This window comes from Rhinolophus sinicus, chromosome 9 (assembly GCF_057876585.1).
Source record: "Rhinolophus sinicus isolate RSI-liver-muscle chromosome 9, RSI-T2T, whole genome shotgun sequence".
Classification (NCBI taxonomy): Eukaryota; Metazoa; Chordata; class Mammalia; order Chiroptera; family Rhinolophidae; genus Rhinolophus; species Rhinolophus sinicus.
Genome location: NC_142509.1, coordinates 23082375 through 23107768, shown reverse-complemented (window position 1 = coordinate 23107768; position 25394 = coordinate 23082375). Strand labels below are relative to the sequence as shown.

Sequence of the window (25394 nt, the reverse complement as noted above, 5' to 3'; positions counted from 1 at the left end):
AAAGTAACTTATTATTTTAAAGTAATTGTCTGCCTCCAGCCTGACGCACCAAGGTTCCCACCGGCCTATCACGGTGGAGCTGCGGACAGTGGGTGAATGAGGACCGCTACGATTCTTGACTTTCCTCACTTGTAGCTTCTGTGCAGTTGCCAGTGTGGTAATCTTCTTGCCTCCGTCCTGTTGACTATTCTGCTCTCCCCGTCCCTATGTGGCCTTCACATCTCCTGTGTTCAGAGTAAAATGACATGGGGTCTTACCTGAGAAGCATCCTGGTTCCTCTAACCTAGAAAATTACTGAGCTATATAGCAAAATCAATTCCTAAGATTGCAATAATGATACATCTAATAATCAGACCATTTCATTAATAAGAACACCTCATTGTAAGAGTGAAAACAGTTTGGCATAATTTTAACTACTAACAGGTTTGAGCCTAGGACTGAATTCTAGAATATGAATTGGAATGACTAAAATTAAATAGTAAGCAAAGAAGTCTTAAAAGACTTTTTAAGAAAATCTCTTCCATTAACCCTAGGGGCCATCTTAGGTGTTATATGGGGGGGGGGGGGTTTGCTGGACTATATCATGTGCTTCACCATTTAAACAACAACCTTTGTCTTTGATAACCTCGCAAATCAGATTTTGAATTGATCTAGCAAATTTGGCTTAGTGATTGGGTCAAGGAAAAGAGCTGTCCAGCCAGAATCCAACGATCCATTTTTCCTCATAAAAGACACATATCAGACACCACGTGTTTCTGTACATGCTTCAGAGTTTTTTCTTAGTGCCTAAGACATTTGGGGGTGAAATTCTTCCTGGATCCAATCACATTCACCTGCCTGTCAAATAACGTAGTATATGGGCAGATCCCAAGAAAGAGAACCTGGTTCATGATAAATCCAAGCGCCACCTGCCAACCGTCAAGCAGATGCACTTTAATAACCTGAGAAACTGTGTTTCTAAATCTCCACAGGCAGCCTAGTTGGTACCATTCAACCCAGAGGGAAATTCTGACACAGTGGAATAGCTTCTTATCAACGTCAGGCTGCCATGTCTCTTCAGGACACCATTTGGCCCCGGGGGTGTGACACGGGCAGGGCCAAGGCAGAGAGCTCCCACTGGCATGCACTCAAGATGCCCCCTTTCCAAACAATTCACAGGATACAGAAATGCTGTACACCTTCCCATTTACAAAAGAGGAAATCGGGTTCCAAAGGTCATTTGCACAAGATGACATGGAACTGGCAGAGCAAGTCTGCTTCTGAAACTTATCTGATCCCTAATGCAAAATGTTTACTTCTCCTCCTTCTCCCTTCCTCTTTCCTCCTTCCGTCCTCTATTCCCTCTCTCCCTCTCTCCCCCTTACCCTCCCCTTCCCTATCATCACAGCATTGCCCTCATCATTATCATAAAGCATCCAATAGCTTTCTTCAAACAAAATCTTAACTAGCAGCGCAATGTGTAAGACAGATTTAAAGGGCCTGCTTCGACGCCGAGAAGGAAGACGGAGTATATGTGCGAGGTCCTACCTGTGTCACAGTCACCTCTCGGAACCTGGGCAGAACACTGAACAAAGTGCCTGAGATCAGGCAAACTCTTTACTTGACAGCTGGCAGTAAAGCTAGTTTCAAACGCTAACTGGGATCATAATATTTTTACATAAAATTACTATTTTCTGAACACTGGTAAAATATACAAGGTATGATCAAACAATATGGTGAATGTTTAAATTTAAAAATATATTACAGTAAAGGACACATTGCCATTAATACCCCTCAAAATACTCCCCCTCACTTTGAACACACTTATGCCATCATTCTTGTCACTTTCTGAAGCAGTTCTGGAAGTCCTCTTTTGTGAGTGTCTTTAGTTGTGCTGTCATGGCGGCCTCGATGTCCTGAATCATTTTGACTTTGGAGAAGAGACAGAGGTCGCACAGTGCCAGATCCGGTGAATAAAGTGGATGAGGACATACTGTAATGTTTTTGTTTTGTTTTTTAACTTTTTTTATTTATTTATTTGTGTTTTGCCAGGACCCATCAGCTCCAAGTCAAGTAGTTGTTTCAATCTAGTTGTGGAGGGCACAGCTCACAGTGGCCCATGTGGGGATTGAACCGGCAACCTTGTTAGCACCATGCTCTAACCAACTGAACTAACCAGCTGCCCCCATAATGTTTTTATTTGACAAAAATTGCCATATACTAGAAGCGATGTGTGACATGGAGCATTGTCATGATGGAGGATGATTTACGGCAACTTTAAAACATACCTTCTCTCAAATGTAGCTCACACCCGACTGCACTGAACCAAGCTGAAACTTGTCACACAATGTTACTAAGGTTCGACGGGCCATTTCCTGTATTGAAGATCCTGCCTTTCTGCTGGATGGCACTCAGCAGCAGCATTCACTGTATACTGTGATCACAACAGAAAGGCTCTGCTTCTGGTACAGCAGTTTATGTCAAATAAAAACATTACAGTGTGTCCTCATCCACTTTAATTCACCGGATCTGGCACCGTGCGACTTCTCGCTCTTCGCCAAAGTCAAAATGACCATGAAAGGAAAGCATTTTGAATCGATTCAGGACATGGAGGCAGCCACGACAGCACAACTAAAGACACTCATGAAAGAGGACTTCCAGAACTGCTTCAGAAAGTGGCAAGAATGATGGCATAAGTGTGTTCGAAGCAAGGGGGAGTATTTTGAGGGGAATTAATGGCAATGTGTGTTTTACTGAAATAAATTTTAATTTAAACATTCCCCCTATTTTTTGATCCCATAGCATATATTGAGATGGCATTTTCTTTTAAACATGTTTCCTTGTGATTGTTGAGGGGTGTATTTTAAGACTTTTTTTAAAGAGCAGTTTTACATTGACAGCAAAATTGAGAGGAAGGTACAGAGATTTGCTATGTGCTCCCACATATCCATTGCTTCCCCTGTTACCAACATCCATCACCAGAGTGAAACATTTGTTGCAACTTACGAACCTACAAGGACATCATCATTATCACCCAAAGTCCATAGTTTACATTAGGGGTCACACTTGGTATTATACATTCCATGGGTTTGGACAAATGTATAACGACATGTATCCACCATTATAATGTCATACACATTAATTTTATTGCCCTAAATAGCCTCTGTACTACACCTATTCTTTTTGCCTGTTTTAAAACAAAGTCTAACATTCTCAAAGCTGGATACAAGGGTACCCTTCTCACTAAGATATTAAACCTGAAACTCAGAAATATTGATCTTCTTTCAATACCATCCACACACGAACAACTCTGATCTGATAGATTTATTTAGGCGATATTCAAAATTTGGAAATAAGGACACACAATGATTGATACTTATGAAAACTAGGTGTCATTCCTAACTGTTTAGCTAACCAGAAAAGGGTACATGAACCTGAAAAGACAGAAGTAAGCTTTGAAAAATTATTTGTAGCAGAAAACATACATGCAAACACAAGACATCCATCTTATCCCCTTGGGACTCTTTTCACTAGTGTCCATGGGCTCAAGGTCTCTGCTTAGAGGTTGTTTCTGCAAAAGCAAGAAGAGCCCAAATCTTGTTCTCTTTGATGAAGTCCATCCTCGTAAACAAGAAAACAATGAAATGTATATGTTGCTATTAACACAAGTACATATGTATATTTGCCTGTGTATGACCTCCAATCACTTATCCCTTCAATTTGAATTTATTAGTCTATTAGAAATACTGCCAAACATTACACTGTGTAAAACACAGTGTAAAAATAGTACCAAAATTAGATCCCAAGGACATTTCTAATTAAATCCCTTTCATTGGGATTAAGAATTTCAAAAAACTATGCGTAAAAAGACAGTATTATTTAATGTCTGTCATTCATCACAAGTGGCTTAAAAGAACACAAAACATGGCATATATTAATCATATATTTATTAAACACCAATTTGTACATGGTTACGTGCCACATACTATGAAAAACTGAACCCAAAGGAAAGTATGTGCCATAATTTGGCAGCTGCTGGTTCAACAACTTCTTTCCTCTTTCTTTGCATGCATAAATGTTGAAAATATCATTCTCAACATACCTTTCTTGATACTGTCTTGTTATTTTCCTGTGTCATTAACTAGTGCATTTAACTAGGTAAAGAAACAATACCAAATTTCAACCAAGAACACCATGAAGTTTATAAAGAATCCCACGGACAAATACACAGTCTTACCTAACATTTCCTATAACCCATAGGACATTCTGCCCACAACGGCAAACCAAATCTAAATACAATGTATTTTCCTCTCAACAAGTTTTTCTCTTAAAATATTTACTTCTAATTTCCTCTCTCTTCTCTCAATCACCCATTCTTCTAACATTTTCTTGCTGTATTCTAGCCACTGACATAAACATGAATTAGTCTGGATCCCTGTCCCTGTCTCCTTAGGAGGAGCCTCAGGAGTCTGTTAGGAAAGACAGATATGCAGAGAATCACAATAGAAAGTCCTAAGTACTCAATAGGGGTCTGTCTACAGTGCTTTGGTGACACAAAGGCGGAGCAATTAACTTAGGCAATGGGAGGTTTCTAAGAGGTAGCGTTTGGATGGACTTAACAAAGGACTTGATGCTTCACTGGGGAAATGATATCTCAGGCAGAGGGAAGAGCTTGTGGAAAAGCACAGAGGCATGAAAGCCAATGACACAGCCAGGGAAGCAAGAGCAATTCCACACAGTCAGGGAATGGAGAGCAATTCCACACAAGGAAGCAAGAGCAATTCCACACAGTCAGGGAATGGAGAGCAATTCCACACAGTAAAATCAGGGGAGATGGGAAGAGACCAGTTATGGTAGGAGATGAACAAGGAGAGTTCGGTTAGGGCCAGATTATTAAAGGTCTTGTTTATTTTCCAAAGAGTTTGGTTTTTATCTGCTCTCCTTTTGTTTCCACAGTGTTGAACAACAAACATAGCAGAAAAGCACAAGGCACAATAAGAAAATTCCACTGTTTTTGGACAAAGGCACGAAGGCAATGCAGTGGAGAAAGGATAGCCAGTTCAACAAAGGGTGCCGGGACAATGAACACCACATGCACCACTGCCCTCCGAAAAAGAATGTGGAGCCATACCTCACACCATATACTAAAATCAACTAAAAATTAAACATAGACCAAAATCTAAAACCTAAAACTGTAAAATGTCTAGAAGAAAACGTTAGAGAAAACCTTTGTGATTTTGGAGCAAGCAAAGATTTCTTACATATGACACAAAAGTACAATCTAAAAAATAACAAATTGAAAAAAATGAACTTCATCAAAATTGAAAACTGCTGCTCCTCAAAGATAATTAGAAGAATAAAAAAGATAAATCAGAAGCTGAAAGAAAAACTTTACAAAGCATATATCTGATATACGACTTGCATTCTGGGTAAAGAGAGCTCTCAACACCCAACAATAAGAAAACAAACAACCCAATGAAAATACAATGGTTTAAGATTTAGACACTTGGCGAAAGAAGATAAATGTATGACAAAGCACATGAAAAGATGTTCAACATCCTTAGTCATTAGAGAAATTAAAATCATAATGAGATACCACTATGAACCTACTAAAATGACTAAAGTTTAAAAGGCTGCCCATGCATACCAATTGTTGGTGAGGATGTGGAGAAACTAGAACTCTCATAAACTGACAGTGGGAATGTAAAATGATACAACCAAACTGAGGGTTGCTAGATGGGAGGGGTGGGGGTGGGGATAAGGGGGAAGGTGAGGGGGTTAGAAAACAGTCAGTAACCACAAGATGGCCCCAGGGTTTTGAAAATTAATTTGGGGAATGTAATCAACAATGCTGTCAAGATTTTGTAGGGTATCCAATGGACACTTGTCCCATTTGGGAGACCACCTCAGGGATGATGTAGATGCCTGATCTCAGCACTGTACACCTGAAGCTGAAGCTGAACAATAATGAATGTCAACTACAAGTTTATATATATATATATATATATACATGTGTATATATATATATATATATGTATGTATGTATATACTTACAGGAAGCAGAGTACAGCACTAGGAATAGAGACAGTGGAAATGTAATGCCTGTGTGATGTCAGAGGAATAGTGGATGGGGGGAGGGGGGTTCACACAGTGTAAGGGATATAAATGATAAATGTCTAAGTAGTACTTTGTCTTGTGCACCTGAAACTAATTAAAAAAATGATACAACCATCTTACAAAATATTTTGGCAATTCCTTAAAAAGTTAAACATACACCTACCATATGATCCAGCCATTCTACTCCTAGGTATTTACCCAAGTGAAAATGAAATATATATCCATACAAAGAGTTGTACACAAACTTTTACAGCAGCCTTATGTATAATAGCCCCAAACTGGAAACAAATGTCCATTAACAGATGAATGGCTAAATACATTGTGATATATCCATACAATAGAATACTATTCCACAATACAAAGGAATGAACTATTGATATATGCAACAATATAGATAAACCTAAAAATAATTATGCTGGATGACACGAGCCAGACACAAAAGGGTACATGCTGTATAATTTCATTTACATAAAAAATCTAGAAAATATACACTAATATATAGAAAGGATACTGGTTGGTGCCTGGGGAGGTACACACACAAAAAACTTCTCAAGGTGGTGAATATGTTCACTATTTTGATTGTGATGATGGTTTCATGGGTGTACACATATGCCAAAACTTATTAAATTGTACACTTTATGTATGTGTAGTTTGTTGTATGTCAATTATATCTCAATAAAGCTGTTTTTCAAAAAGCAAGAAAGGGTTATTTTCAAGCATTAATAATCATTTCATTTCTGCCCTACTTTCATTCTTCTTTGCAAGAGAACTGAGTATGTGAGACAGTACTATCTGAGGTTTCATTTTCAAGTAGTTTTCCATATTTGTGACAAGGTTACATATGACAAAGTGAATAAAGTAGACAAGGACGGGATATGCAAATTGGTAAAGACCAAACTTCAGATACTTTCAGAAGAAATCTGATAACTATAAAGTAGCTGCTTTTCCTTATTTTGTTTTTCCTTAAACTACTCAAACAACTTACTTAGTTCCTTATTTTTTCCATGGCTGCAAAAGATTAGTGATACACAGTAGTCTTATTTTTAAATTTTTGCCTATAATGATGAAAAATTACAAAGAATGTTTCCATCCAGTCATGGTAACGGGATGCCGCAATATTACTGTGAAAACACATTTGAATGTGTACACTGCAACATGCAAATGCTCTGGCTAGTAAGATGAGTGTTTAAACTGACAGGAAGAACGGTGGGTGGTGCTGAAAGAATGTGCAAAAACACTTAAAAGAGTGATAAATAAGACTTTACAACTTTTAACAACACTACTGATTCAAGAGTTTATAAAAATATACCAACAAAATGAATACCCTTCAGTACTTCTGCTTTTTTACCTATGTGCCTTGGAAAAAAAAAAATGTTCTGAAAGAGACAACTATTAAACAATATTAGAAGGGAAAGAGAGCCCACAATCTAGAATGAGGCTATGTCCTAGTTAGGATGCAAACACTTTCTCAAATGACAATGGTAAGCCAATGTACTTTAGATCTGAATCAAGGACTTGGAAGGTTATCTGGCTTTTCAAGGGGTCACTACTTAGAGTATCCACAGCTTTCTCTCTGTCCTAAACCACTTAAAAAAAAGACACCCAGTTCTTTTCTTAAGTTTAGATCTAAAAAGCTAATACTAGAGTAGCATTACACTTTAAAGAGTGTGATGATCAGAGACTAGAAATGAACCAAGGTGGCCTCATTATCAGGGTCAGGCGTACTACTTACCCATCAAGGGTAGCGCCCTCTGAGCAGACAGTGCAAAGGAGACCAGCAAGGGAGGCTGGCAAGGCGAGAGAGCGCTTGTCTTGAGCACAGAAGGGCTACATTTAAGGGCAGACTGAAGCATTTATTTGTAAATTGCTAAAAAGTTGTTGGGGTTTGGGGGGTTGTTTTAACACAGAACTTTTCTCTTTCAATGGACAGGGTCTCGCAGCATCACATGTGACTCTGCTGAGTCACAAATAAAACCGGGCTTGTAAACCTCTGGAAAGGTAGTAGAGCCAAGCTGTATCATGAAGGTGACTACAGATATATCTGAAAAGGTTATCCTATGTTATCAGTTTTAACAAGTACTATAATTAGATTAGTAACATCACTCAAAAGAAAAGATTGGTTGCTAAAATAGAAAGAATCTTTTCTTTATGCAGTCCGTGTACATCTGAGAACTGGTCATGTTTTAAAAATTAACTCACAGGTTCTTCAAAGATTCATGTTTAATTTAAAGTATCTTTCATCACCTTTAAAAGAACACGTCAACATGACTAACTAGCATGTCTCCTTTTCTTGAGTATAATAAAGATTTACAGAGGCAAACACAATCTATAGAACGAGCTGGTTGGCTTTTAGCATTTATATACGATGCCCTCTTCTTGAGGTATTTACAAGGCATAGTGAAAATTATTATTGGTAAAAAGTTTAAAAATAGATGCTAAAAATATATACATAAGATTAGCAGGAATGTACAGCAAACATGAGATGAAATCATAGCTGTGCTTCATTTTACATTAAGGCAATCCCATCTGTAAATCAAAATGTATCCTTTCTGTGCTGAGTATTCTGTTTGCCGTCCCCCCACCCCACCCCTTATCCGACCCTGTCCTGTCGGGTCCCTCTGTGCACCACAAGGCCAATCCCTAGGGACAACTAAGGCTCCCTTACCCTCTGGCTTCAGGTTGAGCTCAGCAAGTGGGAGGCACTGGCCCAAGATCAGAAAGCAAGAGGAGAGAGGGTCAGAGTATTTATTCCTGGCCCCTCTCCCACAATCCCTCACTCCCTCTTGACCGCATCATGACTGTTTCGGTGCCTTCTCTGTGGCCACAGCTTCTTGCACACAGCTCTTCTTCAACAATGCCACCTCTCACCAGGCTTCAATGACACTGTTCCCTCTTGCTCCTTCTGGCCTGGGGCGGAGGTGACAACTGCCGAGGGATGCTAGCTCCGGATATCTCACTACGCTTTTTCGTTTCCTTAACCCTGCCCGAACCTCTGTAAGTAGTGCCCTCATTACAGTCCCTTCACTGAAACCCTGACTTTCTACAGACTACACTTCTTTAAAGCAAGATATATCTGTATTGAGGAATAAGTGAACATTTTACACAAAGACTATTGTACATCGTATCCAACCTCATTCTCCCCATCTCTCTGAACCTTCATTGTAATACCAAAGACTGCACATACCAATCTGCATTACCACTATGTTTACAATGATTTATTTATCTAACGGTTTCCCTGAAAAAAATCAAAAGTCTTATCTCAGAAGATAATCACCTACGGTTTCTCGATAATTAAACAATTTGATAGAAATCATACAACACGTGATACTTTAAGATGTTGAATCCAAGGAACATTCTGACCAGTGCCAGTATGAGCACTGCATCTAACAAGCATGGGACTATTTATAGAAGAGAAGACGCAGATACATAAGGACCCCAACTTCTCAAGGCCTTACTCATTCCACGTTGTATCCTCATTTCTTCTCCACCAAAATCAAAGAAAACACAATGGACGTTTCCAAGATCGATGACAGCTTCTAAAATAGTTATTGTTCTTCTGTTCAGTGATAATAAATAAGAGAGCATCCAGAGGACTGAAAAGCAAAAGGCACTCAGCGGGGCTTTTTGGCTTCAGGTTATCTAGTGTTAGATATGATGTCCAGACAGTGATAGCTGCAGGTAGCTCCACAAATACAAACTATGTCTACTATCAGCCCAAGCAAACCAATTGGGAAGAAAGTTCTGTTGTGATTAATGTGTCCTAAAGCACATAAACATGGGTTTTCTGCTTACACCATCCATTATCTACATTAGTACAAATCATTGAGAGATGAATGCAATATATTGCTTAATCTTCAAAGTAAACCCAGAGCATATCAAGTCTAGCCCGACTCAACAGAAAAAGAAATTTATATTTTGATGGGGAAATGACTCAATCAAGAATTTGAACAAACTAACAGCTGATACTTGAAATGTACTTTATCTAATGATTTTTTAAATCATAGACTGTCATAGCTAAAATGAACCTTGGAGACCATCTAGTTATACTCTCTTATTTTACAGATGAAGGAACTCAGTGCCCAAGGTTTAAGTAATTAGTTCAAAATTACTAGCGAGTTAATCTGAACTCTATCAGAACTAAATCTTTGGGGCAAGAAGATGTATGACTACAAGAAGTATCACTATTTGAACAGTGTGCTTAAATTACGAGAAGGAATCCAGCTTATCAGCTAAGATTGCTGGATTCAGAACTACCATTTCAGGCTTCTGTAATGACCAGACCAGCCTGGGGGACTTATGTGTTTTCCTAACACTTGTGAGGGAACCATGATCACCTCTAGGAGGATGTCTCAGTGTCCAGAATCCCAATGGTGAATAAAAATTCATACACACCACCCTCTTGGCATTTTTCCTTATCTCCAAGAACACAGATAAAGAAGGCTTTGGCTTAGATTCAAAATGGGAAAGACATCATTAACATCATTAAACACTGGTGAACATTCTTCACTATCATCTCTGTGCCCTACATTGTAATTCTCTGAATGTGGTTTGTGTGTGTGTATGTGCATATGTGTGTGTGTGTGTGTGTGTGTGTGAGAGAGAGAGAGAGAGAGAGAGAGAGAGAGAGAGAGAGAGAGAGAGAGAGAGAGAGAGAGAAGGCTGAGAGAGGAGAGATGCAAAGAGGCAGGTTGTTAGAAGAGATAGTAACGGGGAAGGCAGAGAAGGAGAAAGAAGGAAAGAAAGACAGAAAGGCAGAAATTACACAGAATGGTAAGACAGAAACGGAGAGACAGAAGCTGAGAGCAGAGAGAGAAAGAGATGGAAAAACACTTGGATCAAGAAAGACAGAACTACAGAGAGAAGGAGGAGCGTCAGATAATGAAACACCACCATAAACCTTTGATATTCAATGCTGTCCTTGGCCCAGAAACATTAGCACCACCTGACAATTGATTAGAAGGCAGAAACGCAAGTCACCAAATCAGAATCTGTTTTTAAGAATATCCCCAGGTGATTCGGGCACTACTCCAGTTAACTCTATTTACTCAGGATCATTTTAACTGTCATTAAAGCAGTGAAACGGTTGCTCCTATGTGCAAAACCCAAGGTTCCATCACTTAGAGATCCCAGATGAACTTCAACTCAGGGCAGGCAGCCTGCATGCAGACACGTAGATTCAACCTAACCACCCTGGCTACCGGTTTTTTACACAGTAGGTTCACAGCCAAGAAGTTAATCATATACCATTTGTTTTCACAGAAATTTTCTTTCAAAGGCTCAGAAAACAGGAAAACTACAAGACTGACAAATGATAGATTTACTCAGGTAACTCTGAATTGATCATTCATAGTTGGAAAACTTCTGAACAGTGCTACTAAACACATCTAATTTCCTTTTTCAAAAAATTGAAGCTGTAGCACTCATCCCATGCTCACATTTGTATTTAAGATAGTCTTCATTTCAGATACAGAGTAAATATATAGCAATTTCACTACAGGATATTTTTATTAAACAGCTAAGCACGTAATTACAGGATTTTCGGTGTACAATTACAGCCACTTTGAAACGCCAGCATCACAATCCCCCACATGCCGATATTTTTCTCTCCCGACAGTTCCAGTCGTATTCCCTGAACCCTTTCTCTCCCCACCTCCCTGTTGTTCATGGTTTGTCCTACTTATCATTTTTCAAAAAGGAAGAAAATAAGAATAAGACACTGACGTCTTATTTTTTTCAAGATGATGCGCTTTGTTCGATTCTGGGTAGAAACAACAACTGTTGCCAACAGGAGGGCCAGGAGGGAGACTCTTGAATATGCTGATGGTCAGCTTTTCCTTCTCCGTCTCCTGCTCAGTCAGTCTCAGTGGCCCCTTGCCCCTGCCAACATGTCGGAGGAGCACACATATGAAATGGGAAAAGCAGCAAGATCTGTGCCACGACGAGCAAATGCCGAAGTCAGGAGCAGAACTACAGACCACACACTATCTGACCCAATGACACTGCACAGCGTCTGCCAAACCTAGAAATGCCTCCATCAGTAAAATGTGGGTTAGCTAAGCCCCTCCAGAACAGTCTCTGTTTCTAGCTAAAGTTGGCATTTAGCTGAACCCCTCTTATCTTGTAATACAGAGCTGAGGGGTGAAGAATACCACAGAGCAGGGTAGAAGAGCACACAGAGCAAGTGAAAGTATGAGAACACTGGCTGTCGGTGAGCTCCCCGCCAAAGACAACTTTACACTTTGTAAGTACCTCCCCACTCCTTACTGGATCCTTTCATTTATTCAAATAACAGGTATTTATCAAGAACCTAGTATATGCCAGGTACTGTGCCAGATGTTCAATATAAAGACCAAAACATGAGGCAAGTTGTATTCCTATTTTACAAATTAAAAAACAAACAATCTCTGGAGTTTGACTTTCATTATAACTCCTTCAGATACTTTATGAAGCCCTTCCTTCCTATGGTACACAAAGGTTTCATTGCTTATAAGCATCTAATGTTTTGTAAAGGACGAGCAACCCAAGAGGATCCCAAATGCTCAGGCTGCTTTGCTTACATAGGAACACTCAGCATCCGAGGGTATTATCCGGCCACTGACAGAATCTTTCCATTGGAGAAGGGAAGTGAAGGACGTCAGAGTCCCCAGATCCCAGTCACATCTGCAAAAGCACCGCTGTTTAACATCTGCACTCACTAGGTGTTTTAATTATGGGAGCAAGGGCCACTGGATGTAGATTCGTCATTTAGAGTAATGTGTTTTGTTTAACAACAACAAGCTTCTTTATAGGTAACTATGTAGAATATAACCAGGAGCTAAGAAAATAAATAAGACTACTACCAAATAACGATACTAAGCATACAGGATGATTTGACCAAAACTCGCTTCTGGAAGTGACAGCAACCTTCAGCCTAAATCTGTAACCAGTATAGATATAACAACAAAAATTAGTCAAAATAGGCTGCTTCAGAGAATACAACTATTCTTTTAAGGGGGGGGAATCAATTATCATGAATAGGCCATAATAATTAACATATAATTAACTGCTCCAAAGAAAATTCTCTCCCTGAAAGAATACAAAAATGTATGCAAAAACCATGAGATAAAAGTTTAAGATCTTTTTCTTTTTTTTTTTTTCTGAAAGCAACATGGAGAAACACACACAGACAATAGCCACCATTTATTTTCAAAATAAGAACTATTTTTCAAATGAAACAATAGGAAACGTCCATTATTTGAAACATCCTGCCTCCCTTCTTTGCTTTAAATTCCATAGAAGTTATTTTGAGCTTATTGCTTTGATAAGATTTAGCTGTAAGTAATTATATTTAGTCATTGACATTTGATCTATAAATGGAATCTACTATAACTTCCATGAAATTGGCAAATAGCAGCTCTATTTGATGTGATTCTAGAAAAGTTTTATCCTGAGAAGAAAATTCAGTAAATTTACCTATATAGAAGATATTTGCTTTCAAAACTAAAATATCTCAAGAGTATATAGTTACACATCTACATTTTGAAGAAAGAATTATCATTTAACAGTATCCTACACAAATAGGTATTAATTACTCAATAATCATTCTTATTTGGGAGAAGTACACAGTAAAACAAAAAGCATGTTTTTCTTTCCATAGATATGTAAACAGTAGCTTTATATTGACTGCTGGCCACTAAGCAAAATTTAAAAAGTAAGACACTTTATGATCCTTGCCCTGAAAGAACATAAAATCCATTGTTGATGACACAGCATATAAATCTAGACACAAGTAAAGTGTTTCACTAGGAAGCCACATGAATGGTGCAAAGGACACTTGAAACAGTTCTAATCCTGTGTAGCTGTGGCTCCGTCATTTACTAGCTGTTTGACTGTAAAGTCTTCGCTTATCTTCTCTGAGTCTTAGGTTCCTCGTTGGAAAATAGAAACAAAGATTCAAGCACCTAATAAGACAATGTATGTGAATACCTCCTGTAAACTATAAAGTGATATACAAATATTATTACGTTGGATATTACAAAGAAAGAGACCACTAAAAGGAAACCATGACCTAGAAAGTTGGAGTTAGATATGGTCATTACAGTTTTAGATCTCTGGTGTGAATGGCTGTGGGGACAGAGCCAGGAGTGCAGTTTCCAGGCTCTCGGTCTCACATGGAAAGGTGCTGGCTCAGGTAGTAAATGGCCCTCAACTGTGAATTGATGGCCGTCAGCTGTGGCTAGTTGGCCGTCAGCTGTAACCAGTGAGCCATTGGCCACTAATATAACTGCCGTGGCTACACTAGCAGTGGATGGGGGCTGGCAAGAAGATGGTGGCTGAATTAGCAAGCGTGGATTGCAGCTAGCAAGTGGGGTTGGTTGGTTGGCAGAGAAGTGGACGGCAGGTTGCGGATAGTGTGTCTCCTGCTTCCTGTGTCTCCAACCCAGCCACCAGCGAGACTATAGTGGTATGTCTCCCCTATCTATGGCTCCGTGGGTGTTCCTTTTTGGCCTCACCATGTCCTGCGTTCTTGTGCAGGGAGCGGGACCACAGACCCTGCATGACACCCTTCATGACAATGGCACTACTAGTAAAGCTAAGAGCCACCATTTATTAAGTCCTAACTATGTGACAGGCACTGTGCTAAAGGGCTTTATATACATTAACTTAGTTAATTCTCCCAACAAACATATGAAGTATGTGGTGTTGCCTCATTTATAAAATGAGGACTAGGCAGACAGAATAATTAAGCTGCAGATCAGTACGCGAGGACGCGAGAATTCCAATCCAAGTCTGACGCTACGGACTGTGCCCCTAATTGCTATATATTCTGACTTTGGGGGGTGAAAAGGGTTTCAGGGAAAGTTACTACCTTCTACATTCATTACAGTATCAAGAATGATGTTTTAGACCTGGTTAAAAATAAATAAATAGGGCAGGGGACAGGAGGTAAGGGGAGGGCGAAAAACACTTGCACTAATAGCTCTTGCTTTTTAATACTTACAAGTCAGAGAAAGTGAATCAGAATTTTAAAAAACTGGCTCACGATCCTAGTTTCCTAGACTGGTTCAAACCATTCTCTCCCCCTTTTTGGTGCCAATAATAATAACTAACATTTACTGAGCGCTTAGTATGTGCCAGGAACTGTACTAAGTGCTTTATGTCTATTATCTTATTCAGTCCTCACAAATCCATAATTATCATTTTATAGATGAGTAAACTGGAACATAAGGAGATTAAATGACTTGCTCAAATTCTGCCTCTAAGCAAGATAGCGTAACAGGGACAAGACTCATTTACCTAATTACTGAAACAACTAAAAGACTAGGGGAAAAATAAACAAGAAATAACAGTTTTCGGCCATTGGACAAAAAGCAGCAAAGGACAATGATCCCTGAGAGAGAGCGAGAAAGCGGTGAGCCCTGTGATTGCTTAAGCTCACTGCAGAGAGTTTTACGCTGCAGCTCTGGGAAAGGGAACCCAAGACAAACCCAGCAGTCTCCCTTAGTTGAGAAGACAGAGGAGGGAGCTCAAAGAGGCTATGTATGGTGGGCAGGATTCACAGGGCCGAATACTGGAGAGCAGAAGCTGCGCTGAGAGAAAACTGTGGCTCTCTTCAGAGGGTCCTCCCACCCCAAGTATTCATCGGAGAACCGATCGGTGCATCCGTAGGGGAAAACTATCCACCGCTGGGGAAAGAACCACCAGAAAGAAGCAGGTGGACCCTCACACAGAGCCATGAATAGTCTTCTCACCAGCCAGAATGAAAAATCTTCATAATACATGGGACACAAAGTATTCTAAAGGTACTGCCTCAATAGTGAGGCAAAATTAGCCTAGACTGAAGGCTGCTCTGGTTCCACCCAAAAAATACCGTGTTTCCCTGAAAATAAGACCTAACCAGAAAATAAGACCTAGCATGATTTTTCAGGATGACATCCCCTGAACATAAGCCCTAATGCGTCTTTTGGAGCAAAAACTAATATAAGACCCGGTCTTATTTTCAGGGAAACACAGTATTGAAAGCAACCTCAAAAAGAGCAATCCATTTTCAAGTAATTTAATGGCAACAAAGCTCCAAAACAATGTTAAAAAAATACCTTGTAAATACACGAATACCTAGAACACAACAAAGTAAACTTCACCATGTCTGACATCCAATCAAAAATTATCAGGCAAACAAATAAGCAGGAAAATACAACCCATAATGAGAAGAATCAATCAACAGAAACCAAACCAGGAATGACACAAATGAGCAGACAATGCTATTAAAAGAATCATTATAACAATATTTTATGTTCAAGAAAATAAAGAAAAACATGATCATGTTAAGGAGAAACCTGGAAACTACTTCTAAAAAGACACAAATCAGAGGTCTACAGACAAAAACATAATGTCTCAGATAATAAAATGCAGGGCATGGGATTAACAGCAAATTAGAAACTAAATATTGGTAAATTTGAAGATGTACCATATGAAACGACTGAAAATAAAACACAGTGTTTCAACAGAGCATCAGTGGGCTATGTGAACAGCGTAAGCAGCCTAACGTATGTGTAGCTGGAGTCTTCAAAGGAGGAGAGAAAAGAGGGCAGGAAAACGTATCTGAGGAAATAAGACCTACCAATTTTCCAGGTTTAATAAAAACTATTATTTTAAAATCAAAACTACAACAAGGCACATCATGATCAATTTTCTTAAACACATTAAGAAACGGAAAAAATCTTAAAAGCAGCCAGAGGAAACAGTTTACACAGGAACAAAGCTAAGAATGACAGCAGACTTCTCATTGGAAACAATACAAGAGAGACAAGTGGAGCAACATCTTGAAATCTGAAAGAAATCTCCAGACTTAGTGAAAATAGCTTTCAAATGTCACAGAAAAAAAAAAAAAAAAGAAAAAAAAAGACACTTTCTGACATATAAAAGCTGCTACGGAAACAGTATGGTAGTTCCTCAAAAAATTAAAAACAGAATTACCATATTATCCAGCAATTCCACTTCTGGGTAGATACTCAAAAGAACTGAAAACAGGGACTTGCACAGTGATTTGTCCAACCATGTTCACAGCAGCATTTAGCCAAAGGTAAAAGCAACAGATGGAGGGATAAACAAAACGTGGGGTATATGGACAATGCAATATTATTCCGCCTTAAAGACAAGAGAAACTTGGATATGCAGATACACAGGTTCATGCTACTAAAATAGGAGCCTTGAGAACATCACGCTAAGGGAATAAACCTGCGACTAAAAGACAACTGCAGTGTGATTCCACTCCCCTTACGTGAGGCACCTATTTGTCAGATTCATAGAGACAGGAAGTTGCATGGTGGTTGGCAGGGGCTGGGGGGAGGCAGGGCTGGGGGAGTTGTTTCATGGGTATAGAGTTTCAGTTTTGCGAGATGAAAAAGAGTTGCAGAGACTGGCTGCACAACAACGTGAATGCACTTAACAGTATGGAGCTGTACACTTAAGATGGTTAAGATGGTAAATTTTGTTACGTGTGCTTTACCACAATTAAAAATAAAGTTGTTTTTCTGTTTGTTTCCAGCAGACTTGCACTAAAAAAACGTTCAAGGAAAGATTGGCAAAGACGAGGAAGACGAGTCACATACTAGAGGCACCTTAAGGAGACATCACAATTCAGTGTCTGTGGGACCCCGATCGTATTCTAGAGCAGAACAGGACATCAGCGGAAAAACTAGTGACATTTTCATAGGCTATCATTTAGTTAATAGTATTGTATTAATTTAGTAGTTTTCATAATTATACTGTATTAATTTATTAGTTTTGATAATTATACTGTATTAATGTATTAGTTTTGATAATTATACTATGCTTATTCAAAATGTTAACACTAGAGAAAGCTATGTGAAGGTATGTGGGAATTCTCTATTCTGTTTTTGCAACTTTTCTGCAAGTCTAAAATTATTTCAAAATAAGAAGAGTATTTTTAAAAAAAGAAGAAAGCATGGTTAGCACAATACCACTTCCAACAAGGGTTAAAAGTTCCACTATTAATATAAGTGAATAAAGTCCATAGTGAACACATTTTAGGTCTAACTTAGAGGGGAGAAAAGCAATTTTGTTCTGTCTGTTTTAGACAGAAGTGTACGGGAGAATAAGGTCATTGAACACTGCTGAAACAGCATAAAAACCATGATCTACATGTAACAAAATAAAAAATGCCTCTTCCCAAAGTTGTGATACATGTGACAGTAAAACAAATCCCAAACTAACCCAACAAATGTGGGGATCTATATACATAAAAAGGGAGGCGGAGCTAAGAATAAGAAACATGCTGCATGAAATCCAATCACTTATAATCAATCCCTTCTGCTAAAGAGTAATGAATTATTGGTCAAATTTCCATGAGAAAAAACATGTTTTCTCCTCTACTGTTCCTGTTCATAAGATCCACATATTTAATTATCAACCTGCTGACCCACTTCCATCTGGAGAGGCTGTTTTATGGAGTAGAAAGCATGAAACTGAAACTAATACTTATTGATTAGCTACTCTGTGCCAGGTACTGTTCTAAATACTTTACACATGGATTATCTGCTCCATGTAATCCTCACAACAAGCCTAAGAAGAATGGACTATTATCCCCATTTTGACAGTTGAGTGCTCCAGTCCTGGCTTTCCCACTATGTCCTGGGGAAAGTTTCCATGAACCACATGTAAACTTTCTGGGCCCTCGGTTATTAACTATGTTAAATGCCACTGCTAGCATTTGTTTCACGCCTGCCTTACCTGTTTTACTCTGAATTCCTACAGAGTGGGACAGTATTCACCTTGATATTAGACACACCTGCACTAGATTTGCAGTCACTGAGAGAATGTTAGATGAGAAAGCTGAACTAACAAGAAAAATGAACCATTGAAGTTTCTCACAGCTCTACCATCAAACTTACCAAAAACAAACAAACGAAAGTATCAGGAGATCCAGTGGAAGAAAGAACAGATTAGGGATGAGAAATTTGGGGTCTGGTCCCAGCTCCACCACTGATTGACAATGTGGTCTGAGGCAACTCACAAACCTCTTTCTAAGATTCCAAACCAGCACAATAGAAATTATATCTGCCCTTCTTGCTTCAGCAGATTGTTGTGTGGAAGGAACGAGCCTACCTGAAAAGCTTATTGCAAACCTGAAAGAGAAAATATGTAAAGCTGCAAGTTATAAAATCAGTGCCCAGTGATATTTGTTCCCTTCCTTCCAACATAAGGATTCAAAGATGGAGCGGCCTTATTAGTAGATGGTGCCTTCCTGTCTGCTGCATTTTGGTAACCTGGCATTTTCACTCTGACGATATTTTCTGTGGTATCCTACAAATGTTGGTAGAGAGAGTGATTCATCATGTAAACTAAAATCACTGCTTGCAAGTAAATGCAAACTGCAAATTACAGGGAGAACAGAGGTTTAAAAATGTACTTCAAAATAATAAAAACTCAAGTGAAGTCACTTAATCCAATATTTTATTTGAAACTGGACCACCTCCAATTCTCTTAAGGGTACCACAGTTTGGTAACCAGATGTTAATATTGTCCTTCTGCCAAAAAAAAATTGCAAGATTTAAAGACTATTTTTGCCTTAAAAATTATATTCTATTTATATTTCAAAACATATATTTCCCTGATACCTCAATATATTAGATTAAAAACTAAGTACCCCTTAGATCTCCATGCTACTCTAAGATATATTTGACATGCCCTGGCAGGAGGCACTGGAAAAAAAAGTATCTAGTCTTCATTATTTGGCTAAAGAAAAAAATAGGCACCAGTCAATAGCCAGCCCAACACTCACATGTACAGCTAAAAAGGTAAACACTGTGGAAGCAGCCCAGACTCAATAGAAGAACTTAATTATTCTATTGTAACTAGCAACATGAGCCTCATTACGGGATGCGCGCAGTACACGTGAAGGAACGTGACTGCTGGTATTATCCCAGCTATCAAAAGAAATAAAGCAAACCATCATCCAAACCAACCAAATGTCAAATTTAAGTAAATTCTCTGCATTTTCCCTCAAGACACAAATATGAATATACTAATCTACAGTATCACAGTAGCAATTATGACAACTATACCAAGGCATTTTATGACTCTCTATTTGAGCTGGCAAGATGTTTGAGCTGCTTTCTTTTTTTTTCTTTAATACTTTTCTTTTTCAATTACAGTTGACAAACAATATTATGTTAGTTTTAGGTGTACAACAGTGATTAGACAAGTACATAATTTACGAAGTGATCACACTGATCAATTAGTACCCATCTGACACCATGCAGTTCTTACAATATTACTGACTATGTTATATTCCCTGTGCCATACTTTACATCCCCACGACTATTTTGTAACTACGAACTTGTACTTCTTAATCCCTTCCCCTTTTTCACCCTCCTCCCAACCCCCTCCTAGTTGGCAACCATCAAATTGTTCTCTGTATATGGTTTTTTTCTGTTTTGTTTGTTTATTTACTTTGTTCATTAGATTCCACATATAAGTGAAATCATATGGCATTTGTCTTTCTCTGTCTGACTTATTCCACTCAGCACAACACCCTCAGGGTCCATCCATGTTGTTGCAGATGGCAAGATTTCAGTCTTTTTTATCACTGAGTAATGTTCCATTATATATATGTACCACCTCTTCTTTATCCATTCATCTATTGATGGATACCCAGGCTGCCTCCACATCTTAGCTACTGTAAATAATGCTGCAATAGACAAATGGGTGCACATGTCCCTTCGAAGCAGTGTTTTGAGTTTCTTCGGATAAACACCCAGAAGCGGAATTACTGTGTCCTTCTTTGTCTCTTGTTATAGCCTTTGTTTTAAAGTCTATTCTGTCTGGCATAAGTATTACTACCACAGCTTTTTTGTTTTTCATTGCCATTTTCATGAAATAACTTTTTCCATCCCTTTACTTTCAGTTTGTGTGTGTCTTTCAATTTGAAGCGAGTCTCTTGTAGGCAGCATATGCAAAGATCTTGTTTCCTTATCCATTCAGCCACCCTATCCTTCTGATTGGAACATTTAATCCATTTTAATCTAAAGTAATTATTGATAGATAAGTAGTTATTGTCATTTTATTATTCATATTTTTCCTTTTTTCTTCTTCTTAAAGAAGTCCCTCTACCATTTCATGTAATACTGGTTTGGTGATGATGAACTCCTTTAGCTTTTTCTTGTCTGGGAAGCTCTTCATCTGCCCTTCAATTCTAAATGATAGCTTTGCTGGGCAGGGTGATCTTGGTTGTAGGTCTTTGCTTTGATCACTTTGAATATTTCCTGCCAATCCCTTCTGGCCTTCAAAGTTTCTGTTGAGAAATCAGCTGATGGTCTTATGGGAGCACCCTTGTAGATAACTAACTGCTTTCCTCTTGCTGCTTTTAAGATTCTGTCTTTAACCTTTGGCATTTTAATTATGATGTGCCTTGGGGTGGGCTTCTTTGGGTTCTTCTTGTTTGGGACTCTCTGTGCATCCTGGGCTTGAATGTCTATTTCCGTTGCCAGGTTAGGGAGGTTTTCCATCACTATTTCTTCAAATAGGTTTTCAATTCCTTCTCTTTCTCTTCTCCTCCTGGTGCCCAATGATGCAAACGCAGGTACACTTGATGTTGGTCACAGGGCCTTTAAACTATTCTCATTTTTTTGGATATTTTTTTGTTTTTGCTGCTCTGATTGAGTGTTTTCTGCTACCTCAACTTCTAAATCACTGATTCAATCTTCTGCTTCATCCTACTGTTGATTTCCACTAATGTATTTTTTATTTCAGTTTTGTATTATTCATTTCTCACTGGTTCTTTTTCATGTTTTCTATCTCCTGTTTTATTTCCCATCTCTTACGTTTCCCTTCTCAGTGAAGTTCTCACTGAGATCACTGAACATCCTTATAACCAGTGTTTTGAACTCTGAATCTGGTAGATTGGTTAGTTTAGTTCTTTGTCCATTTTGTTTAGTTCTTTGTCTGAACTCCAGTGCAGTCTCTTTCCCAGACTGAGTACAGCAAGCACACTCCTTCCCTTGGGCTTTTACCCTTGATGGTCCCTCTGCTAGGACTACTCTTTTTTCCCCCAGAAGCCACATGGCTTTTTCCCTTACTTCCTCCAGGTCTCTGCTCATACATCACGTCTTAAGAAATGCCTCTCTGTTCTACCCAAGATAAAACTGCATCCCATCCCAATGCATCTATGAATTCCCCACCAACCCTGCTCGCTCGCTCGCGCTCTCTCTCTCTCTCTCTCTCTCTCTCTCTCTCTCTCACACACACACACACACACACACACACACACACACACACACAGTTAAACTCTATGAAAGCAGAGGCTTTATCTTGTTCAGTGCTGAATCCCCATTGCCTAAAAAAGTATCACGTATATGGTAGATATGCCTTAAATATTTGGTGACCAAATGGAGATATTCTCCCAGTTAAATGGTATCTTCCATACTTCCTCTCCTTTCGTGCCCTCATCCCATTAGTCTCTTTCAAATCTATTATACTTCCTGTAACACTTTCAAATCTGTTATGCATCTGTAACACTTCTTACATCTCTCCAGTTACATGATCACTGCTAGTTCAGCTCCCCATCATCTGCCTCCTGCAACAGGCGTACTATTGCTTTTTCTGCATCCAACCTCTTGTCTAATGCACTTCCTAAGTGGAAAGATGATGGACTTTAAAAAATTAGACAGGTGTAGACGTTCCTTGAGCAGTCAATTTCCAGCTATGTGACCTTGAACAAATCATTTGAATTTAATTTTCAGGGCTTCATTTTTCTCACTTGTAAATGAAGATGAAACCATATATATATATATATGTATGTATGTACGTATATGTGTATATATATGTAGATATACATATATATATCCTTTAAATATATATATATATATATATATATATATATATATATATATATCCTTTAAAATATATGTATATATAAACTTTACTTTTTTAAAGTTTTAGGTTCACAGCAAGATTGAGCAGAAGGTACATGGTTCCCACAAATTCCCTCCATACACATAATACCTACTTTTCAGTACTACTATGAGGAGTAAATAAAATAAGAATATAAAGCACGTAATGTTTATGAAGGTTGTTTTTTTTCTTTTCCAAACTCTGATCACGCATTTCCTGTCTCAAAATTTTAACAAGCTTGTCACTATATATATATAGAATAAATCAATCTGATATACAAAGATTTCCACAATTTGGCTCCAACCTCATTTTCCAAATTTATCATTTCCTAAACATACCCATCCACTAACCCCCATACAATCTTTACTCCACCCACAACTCTATTCACTGTTTCTGATCACATTCAGCATTTTCCTATGCCTATGCCTATGTTTCACATCTGCCAAAAATACTCTTCTCCTCTAGTACGTCTGACAACATCAAGCAATCCTTCTAAGCCCAGTTCAAACCCCATCTTTTTATAAGAAGACATCCACAGTTTTACCAGTTCATATTTCTCTCTCTTTTCCTACACTTTCATGTTACATTGTTTATGCCTCTTTTTTAAAGGATTTTATCTTCATTTACAAGTGAGAAATATGAAACCCTGAAAATTTCAAATGATTTGTTTAAGGTCACAAATCTTGTCCTACTCTCTCCTGATGGGCAGGGACCACATCTTACTCAGCAATTAGCACAGTGCCACGCAGTACTTGGCATTCAGAAAAACTCTGCCGAATTGAATTGAACTGACTGCCTACACAATCCCAAGTTACTCAACACCAGAAGAGAAAGCTAAAGATCCATCCCTAAAATATTTATCTTTGAATGGGTACTGAGTCAGATATAAGTATTCTTTCTATACTATGACTCTATAAAGTATTCTACTTTAAGAGCTTTAAAAAAAAAAAGTCTAGCAGTGAAAGGGAGGAAATAAAAGGGAGGGAGAACACTAAATATCTAACAGCTATAGAATCTTAAGAACTGTGTAACTCCTCAGAAGCATTAGTTAAATGTTTTTATTTAGCTACACCCAGAAAGTTAGAGGATTAGGGAAAAAACTAAAATCAATGACCCACCTCGTCCTAAACTGTCTCTGACCATCAGCTTCTGAGGAGCTCTTTCCCCATCTCTAAATTCCTAGAGCAATTAGTTACATTAATCATTTGATAGTCATAGACTGCATTTTCTTATTTCTTACAGTATTTCCTCGAGCCATTTTTAAACCTTTCATCATTTAACATTATTTCTCATATTCTCAATTAGATCAGTTCCATACAGGGAGAGTTCATATCTGCACTTTTACAGTCCATGCTGCTACAAAATATTTCTACAGAACCACTTAACTCACATCAATATAACATGGAACTCGTATTGGTTCATAGGTGATGTTTTTCTTAGGCAGAAGGAACTAGAATAGAATTGTAACCTTCAAACGGAAAAAGAAAATGGCTTCGGCTACACTGCTTTGCAGACAGGCTCTTTGCTCTGTTTAAGGAAAATGAAAAGTGAACACCTGCCTATAAGGTTAAGAGAGGCGTAATTTCTGGTTCTCATCTCAGGGCAAGTCTTACCTCCTTCTGCGTCCACCTTAATGGCAACCCCACTGGCTCAGGGCTCCACTTTGAAATGCATTATCTCGTATTTCTGCAACTCAGCATTTTAACTCTTTTTCTAGTGCATCTTTAATATCTATGTCCACTTCCACGCATGCTGAGCTGCCTGCCTGGGCTACCCCAGCTATTGTGGTTTGGTTCCATGATTCAGAGTTGCAGAGATGTTGAGAAGTCGACATTTAGCTCTATTTTTATAAGCCCTATGATTTTCAGTGCACAGTTCTGTAGAGCATACCTGTATCATGTTATAGGAAAATACCTGATTCTCCAGTCATTAGCACAGTGCCTTGAATATAACACATAAAAGTTACTGCATTTAATTTTGAAAACATTCTATTTTGCCATTGTTCCCATGATACTAAAATCTAAAATCCAAATTCTGGGATTCCTAAAAACCCTCAGCCCCACATAAGGAATCCTTCCCTGCTAAGGTTTTTATTCATCACACGAAAATCACTGCTTAAACAGCTTCTGCTAACATAAGATTCAACTTACTATTATAAAAAGACCTAATTTGCAACAACATCAGAATGACTCTCAAACCCCAGTAAGCAATGTGACCTCTCTACTTGGTAATGCTAAACTTCTGGACAAAATGAATGGAAAAATCCAGACAAACAGGGACAGTTTTTCATTCCCTTTCACAGCTGCTTGGGCTACTGCCCATCTCCATAATGAGGGTGGTCTCTTGCTTTTGTTTCCATGAAACCTACAGCATGTAGAAACACAGCATTTCAATAGTGCAGCCTT

At 38.5% G+C, this 25394-nt stretch overlaps 1 protein-coding gene across 3 annotated transcripts in view; it reads right to left on the bottom strand.

Annotated features, from left to right (window-relative positions):
- TTC28 (tetratricopeptide repeat domain 28) overlaps positions 1-25394 on the bottom strand; it is a 611103-nt gene that overhangs the window by 347287 nt on the left and 238422 nt on the right. The gene's annotated exons all lie outside the window — the stretch shown is intronic.